Source organism: Telmatherina bonti, assembly GCF_933228915.1.
Source record: "Telmatherina bonti genome assembly, chromosome: 14".
Classification (NCBI taxonomy): domain Eukaryota; kingdom Metazoa; phylum Chordata; class Actinopteri; order Atheriniformes; family Telmatherinidae; genus Telmatherina; species Telmatherina bonti.
In genome coordinates this window covers 39,905,292-39,912,798 of record NC_136612.1, presented here as the reverse complement: position 1 = coordinate 39,912,798, position 7,507 = coordinate 39,905,292, and the positions used below count along the sequence as shown (strand labels likewise).

Below are 7,507 nucleotides of genomic sequence, written 5' to 3'. Positions count from 1 at the left end.
GACTAGATATCCCGGACCAGATGTGGACCAGTTATCCTGGACCAGATGTCCTGGACCAGATGCGGACCAGTTATTCCAGACTAGATATCCCGGACCAGATGTGGAACAGTTATCCTTGACCAGATGCGGACCAGTTATCCCGGACCAGATGCGGACCAGTTATCCTTGACCAGTTGCGGACCAGTTATCCCGGACCAGATGCGGACCAGATGTGGACCAGTTATCCTCGACCAGATGCGGACCAGTTATCCCAGACTAGATATCCCGGACCAGATGTGGACCGGTCATCCCGGACCAGATGCGGACCAGTTATCCCAGACTAGATATCCCGGACCAGATGTGGACCGGTCATCCCGGACCAGATGCGGACCAGTTATCCTTGACCAGATGCGGACCAGTTATCCCGGACCAGATGCGGACCAGTTATCCCGGACCAGATGCGGACCAGTTATCCCAGACTAGATATCCCGGACCAGATGTGGACCAGTCATCCCGGACCAGATGCGGACCAGTTATCCTGGACCAGATGTCCCGGACCAGATGCGGACCAGTTATCCCGGACTAGATGCAGACCAGTTATTTCGGACCAGATGTGGACCAGTTATCCCAGACTAGATATCCCGGACCAGATGCGGACCAGTTATCCCAGACTAGATATCCCGGACCAGATGTGGACCAGTTATCCTCGACCAGATGCGGACCATTTATCCCAGACTAGATATCCCGGACCAGTTGTGGACCGGTCATCCCGGACCAGATGTGGACCAGTTATCCTGGACCAGGTGTCCTGGACCAGATGCAGACCAGTTATCCCAGACTAGATATCCCGGACCAGATGTAGACCAGTCATCCCGGACCAGATGTGAACCAGTTATCCTGGACCAGATGTCCTGGACCAGATGTGGACCAGTTATCCCAGACTAGATATCCCGGACCAGATGCGGACCAGTTATCCCGGACCAGTTATCCCGGATCAGATGCGGACTAGTTATCCCGGACCAGATGTGGACCAGTTATCCTGGACCAGATGCGGACCAGTTATCCTGGACCAGATGTCCTGGACCAGATGTGGACCGGTCATCCCGGACCAGATGCGGATCAGTTATCCCGGACCAGATGCGGACCAGTTATCCCGGACCAGATGCGGACCAGTTATCCTGGACCAGATGTCCTGGACCAGATGCGGACCAGTTATCCCAGACTAGATATCCCGGACCAGATGTGGACCAGTTATCCTGGACCAGATGTCCTGGACCAGATGCGGACCAGTTATTCCAGACTAGATATCCCGGACCAGATGTGGAACAGTTATCCTTGACCAGATGCGGACCAGTTATCCCGGACCAGATGCGGACCAGTTATCCTTGACCAGTTGCGGACCAGTTATCCCGGACCAGATGCGGACCAGATGTGGACCAGTTATCCTCGACCAGATGCGGACCAGTTATCCCAGACTAGATATCCCGGACCAGATGTGGACCGGTCATCCCGGACCAGATGCGGACCAGTTATCCCAGACTAGATATCCCGGACCAGATGTGGACCGGTCATCCCGGACCAGATGCGGACCAGTTATCCTTGACCAGATGCGGACCAGTTATCCCGGACCAGATGCGGACCAGTTATCCCGGACCAGATGCGGACCAGTTATCCCAGACTAGATATCCCGGACCAGATGTGGACCAGTCATCCCGGACCAGATGCGGACCAGTTATCCTGGACCAGATGTGGACCAGTTATCCCAGACTAGATATCCCGGACCAGATGTGGACCAGTCATCCCGGACCAGATGCGGACCAGTTATCCTGGACCAGATGTCCTGGACCAGATGTGGACCGGTCATCCCAGACCAGATGCGGACCAGTTATCCCGGACTAGATGCGGACCAGTTATTTCGGACCAGATGTGGATCAGTTATCCCAGACTAGACATCCCGGACCAGATGCGTATGTAACCCCTGTAGATAACATATATATAAAATGCCTTTTTTTATAACTAATTCCACCACTGCCTGTAAATGAGTCGCGCTGACTTCTCGCGTGATTTCGGGCCCTTTCCGCGGGATTTCAGTAGCCACGTGATGCACGTGAATCATGTCACCGAGTGCTTTTAATCATGCCGGCTCCGGCGGTTGCGAGGCACGGGGGTTCGAAGGGGGATAAGCTGCAGCAGGTAAACTTTCACTTCGGACAACGTAGATCGTGCTAATATCTGTATTACCATCATCTTACATTATGCCAAACCCTGTTTTAGGTGTGTGTCACTGGAACAGAGCCGTGCAAAGCGAGTGACCGTGATAATATAGTCACTGCGAGTTGGTGAGTGTTTGTCATTACTGCGACCACGCGCTAGTCGCGCTCCATTCATTTTCAATGGTTAGCTTAGCATTAGCTCCGCGTTACCTGCTAACCCTATGTAATCTAATGACGCTCATTAGCCACATGCTATGTTAACAATGGCGTTGAACCGCATTTAATCAAGTTACAGGTGTAACTATGGTTCTATGAAATATGTTTTTTCTTTTTGTGTAATGAAATGGTTTTTTGATATTATGACATGTCTTGATGATTTTAAGTGCACTTTAGATGCTAATTTGTACTTTAACTAATTTGTGCATTTTTGTTGGTCAAAAATTAGCAGCTAATATACTGGTCCTGTTTATACAGGTTGGGTCTTTCTTTTGGTCCCATTTAAGCCCAGTTGATGGCGAGCTACGAGCCCAGGAAGCTGAATTCCTTAATGATCCTCCTGTCCAAGCGGTAGGAGTCAAGATACACATGCCCTTGCCCCCCGTTTGCGCCCAGTCACCCTGCTGCAGTTTAATTATAAACTGTTTAGCTTTAGCACTTTAGCACTTTGTGCTTTATATTACGGACTGTCGTGCCTTTTCCCTTCTTTCTTCCCCCCTTGGATTATACCCTCTGCACCCCCAACTGTGTTGGGCCTCGCCTAGGCCGGCCTACAGACTCTGAGATCCTTGGGACCTTTGGGGTGGGAATTTGGGGATTTTGTGTTTTTTTGATTGATGAATTATTGGTTGTTCACTGATGACTTATTTACTAATGTTGTCTTTTCCCATGTATTTTATATAAGCGATCTTGAAATGTTATTCATGTTGCTTTCTTAAGGTCATGACCTAGGCTGTACAAATTGTAAATATTGTCACTTCACTTCATAACAAGAAAATACACGGGTACTTGCAGTAACCATTTCTTGTGTATGTTATTACTGGCTCTTAACCTCCCAGAGACGACCTTAGTTCTTCTGATAACAGCCCAGATTCATAGTTCCATAACTAAAAATAATTTTTGAAATTTCACTGTTACCCACTACGGGTTACAATAATTTGTGGCGAGCTAGCCAGGAGGTTATTACACAGTAGTAACAGACATTTTCCCCATTTTCAATTATGGATGTTTTCGACAAGTTTAAAATCGACCTATCTCGTGCAGTTCTAGTGGATAGTGTCACAGGCACTGAGGCAGATGAGGAAGTTTTAGAGTTTCTCAAAGAATACGGGTCAGTAAATCGAACAGTAACGATAGAAGATAAAGAGTCTATGTACTATAAAAACTTTGTCGTTGAATTTAGTTCGCAAACCACAGTCGCTGTGTTATACCCACGATTACCTTATAGGTTCACTGCAACTAAAGATATGAATTTCGAAATTTCTGCGCTTTCTGATATTTATGCAGAAGAAGTGGGCACGACCAAAACTCAGACGTACTTGACAGAACTTAAGCAGTTAGCTAAAGCAACTGGCAAAGACTTTGCACAAGTTCTGCAGGATATGATGGTCCAAATAGGTGGCACTATTGCTGACCTCCAACCCGAAGGAATAAGGTTAAAGGAGTCACCCGAGGCAACTGCTGTGACACAAAGTGTTACCCTCAGCGCTCTCAACAGACCCTATCACCACAACGAGTGCTACAGAGTTCACAGTTCCACCTTCTCAACCCCAAGCTAGACACTCGCTCTCTAGTCTCTCCGCTTCTGACATCAACCCTCCTGATGTACAAAGGTACGTTGTCGAGCATATTGTCAAGACCGACGATCACTCAAGTCATGCCATATTGTCTCAAAGATTACGTGTTTTTTCTGGAAAGGTCCCACGACCCGCCCACGAATCTGATTTTGACACATGGCGTTCCAGTGTGGATTTGATCATGAAGGATCCAGCCATCTCAGACTTGCTCCGATCCAGAAAGATTTTGGAAAGCTTGTTTCCTCCTGCCGCAGATGTGGTTAAACATCTGAGGTCCGAAACTCTACCGGATGTTTATTTACAACAACTTGACTCTGCGTATGGAGCCGTGCAAGATGGAGACGAGTTATTTGCTAAATTTATGGATACATTTCAAGATTCGGGAGAGTTGCCATCGGCATATTTACAGCGTTTACAAGTCTCATTGAACCTCGCAGTCAAAAGAGGGGGAGTACAGGAAATTGAAGTTAACAAGCATTTACTCAATCAATTTTGTAGAGGGTGTTGGGACAACACGTTGATCTCGGAACTGCAGTTGACCCAGAAGAAGGCAAAGCCTCCAGCATTTTCTAATCTATTGTGACTCCTCAGAACAGAAGAGGACCGCAAAGCAGCAAAAGTGGCTAGAATGAAGCAACATCTGGGGACTAAGCAAAAGGCTGCAGTGAATTTGCAAGTTGCTGATGTTTGCAATCAACCAGATCCTGTTGCTGCCCTGACCCCTCTCATTCAACAACTTGCCAACCAGGTGGCTGACATGCAGAAACAGCTCGCTGCGCTCACTGGTCAGTCACATCAGAACAAGTCCTCGACGGAATTTACAGGAAGCAAAAAATCAAGAAGTAAGTCCGGCAAATTTACCTCTATGGGAAACTCCACTGCACCCAAACCGGGTTATTGTTTCAGATGTGGGGAAGACGGTCACACTAGACCACAATGCCAGAACCTTCCAAACCCCAAGCGTGTTGCAGAGCAACGAGAACGGTTCAGCAAGAGACTGCAGACCTGGAAAAATCAAACCGGCCTTAATGACCCGTTAAACTGATTCCCGTTCCGGTCGAGGGACAGACCGGAACTGGGGAGGACAAACCATGTCCCATAAAAGGTAACATCCAGCGAATCCAGCACTGTAAAACCCAGTTTGCTTTGAAGTCGCTTGGATTGCCAAAAGGTTTGGTCGGGTCGAAATGTACTGCAACGGTAACTATTGCTGGTGAAGATGTAAACTGTTTGTTGGATACTGGGTCGCAGGTCATGACATTACCTGTCTCGTTCTACAACACTTATTTGTCGGATCTTCCTGTTAAGTCGTTGGATAATCTCTTGCAAATCGAGGGTGCCGCTGGTCAGCCCGTTCCTTATCTGGGCTACGTGGAGCTCAAAGTCAAGTTTAATAAGGATTTCCTTGGCTGTGAATTTGAAGTGCTGACACTTGCTCTTGTCGTTCCGGATCTACAGTCGTCTACCCAGTCGTCTGTACTAGTTGGAATGAACACTTTGGAAGTTTTGTATGAGCAGTTTCTTGGGGGCAGTTGCCCTATGTTCCAGCCCCAAACTCAGGGCTATAAGGCGGTATTAGCTATGCTTCGAATGCGGCATCAGACGAATGGAATAATCGGCACAGTTCATTCACCAGGGAAGGCCCCCTTGTGCATCCCTGCAGGTCACACCATGACACTTGAGGGCACCGCAAGACTCTTTGGGCCTTGTGGCAAATGGGCCATTGTTGAGACCCCCCAGTCATCTTTGCCAGGTGGCCTTTTTGTCAAGACATGCTTGATCACGCTACCGACGCAGGCTCCACATAAAGTTCCAGTGATCCTTGCCAATCATACCGGTCAGCCGCTCTTTATACCACCTCTGTCCATCATCGGTGATCTCTGGGCATGCCAAGCTGTGATCTCCCGGCAAGAGGTGAAGCCCGCTGAACTCCCAGAACCCAAAGGCCCTCTGAACTTTAATTTTGGAGACTCAAGTCTTCCACCAGAATGGAAAGAGCGTATTACCAGCAAGCTCAATGAACTATCAGAAGTCTTTGCTCATCACGATCTCGACTTTGGCTGTACAACTCAAGTGAGACATAACATTCGGCTTCATGACCAAACTCCTTTTAAGCACCGGGTTAGGCCCATACATCCTAACGATGTTGCGGCCGTCAGGAAACACCTTCAGGAACTGTTGGCCGCAGGAGTTATCCGAGAGTCTGAATCTCCGTTCTCATCGCCAATAGTCGTGGTTCGGAAGAAAAATGGTGACATTCGACTTTGTATCGACTATCGTAAACTTAATCAGCAGACGATAAAAGACGCCTACGCTCTTCCAAACCTTGAGGAAACCTTTTCAGCACTCAACGGTTCAAAATGGTTCTCAGTACTCGACTTGAAGTCCGGATACTACCAAATTGAAATGAACGAGGATGATAAACACAAGACAGCGTTTGTGACGCCTCTCGGGTTTTGGGAATTTAACCGTATGCCGCAGGGCATTACGAATGCGCCAAGTACATTCCAGCGGTTGATGGAAAAATGTATGGGGAATTTGAACTTAAAAGAAGTTCTTGTATTTTTGGATGATCTCATCATTTTTTCAGACAGCATTGAAGAACACGAACGACGCCTGCTCAGAGTTCTAAACCGCTTGAAGGAGTATGGCCTCAAGCTATCTCCTGAAAAATGTAAACTCTTCCAGTCATCAGTCCGGTACTTGGGACATATTGTTTCTGAGCATGGAGTTGAGACCGATCCAGAAAAGATCAGCGCCTTAAAAACATGGCCAATTCCGAAGACTCTCAAAGAGTTGAGATCATTTCTTGGGTTCTCCGGGTATTACAGGCGATTTATTAAGCATTATGCTGACGTTGTGAAACCCTTGAATAATCTCACTCGCGGCTATGGACCAACACATGGCAGAAAATCAGCCAAGGGGCAATGCTTCTCTCAGAGCCAGATTTTCGGAGACCGCTGGACCACGGACTGCCAACATGCGTTCGACACGCTGATCGAAAAACTCACTTCCGCACCTGTGCTTGGGTTCGCAAACCCCAAAGAGCCATACATCCTTCGCACGGATGCAAGTACGACCGGCCTCGGGGCTGCCTTATACCAGGAACAGGAAGGGAAGCTTCGCGTGATCGCCTACGCAAGCCGTGGCTTATCGCACAGCGAATCTCGCTATCCAGCACATAAATTAGAGTTTCTGGCCTTGAAATGGAGCGTAAGCGAAAAGTTCCATGATTACCTCTATGGGGCAGACTTTACAGTAATCACCGACAACAATCCGCTCACCTACGTCCTAACATCAGCTAAGCTCGATGCCACTAGTCACCCTTGGCTCGCTGCCTTATCCACCTATTCCTTTAAGCTTCAATATCGAACCGGCAAGCAGAACACTGATGCCGACGCTCTGTCCCGGAGGCCTCATGAATCGATGCCTGAGAACTCGCACTCTCAGGAAGGACGTGACATGCTTCACAACTTCCAGGAGCAACACATCACGGACTTTTGCGTGCCGCCTGGTGTTGTT

At 48.3% G+C, this 7,507-nt stretch overlaps 1 long non-coding RNA gene across 1 annotated transcript; it reads left to right on the top strand.

The window, feature by feature from the left end:
- The first annotated feature begins 2,154 nt into the window (after positions 1–2,154).
- LOC306764980 lies at positions 2,155–2,922 on the top strand. Its single transcript, XR_013771551.1, has 3 exons — positions 2,155–2,172; positions 2,254–2,318; positions 2,667–2,922. It is a non-coding gene; the product is annotated as an uncharacterized lncRNA (long non-coding RNA).
- Positions 2,923–7,507: the final 4,585 nt, after the last annotated feature.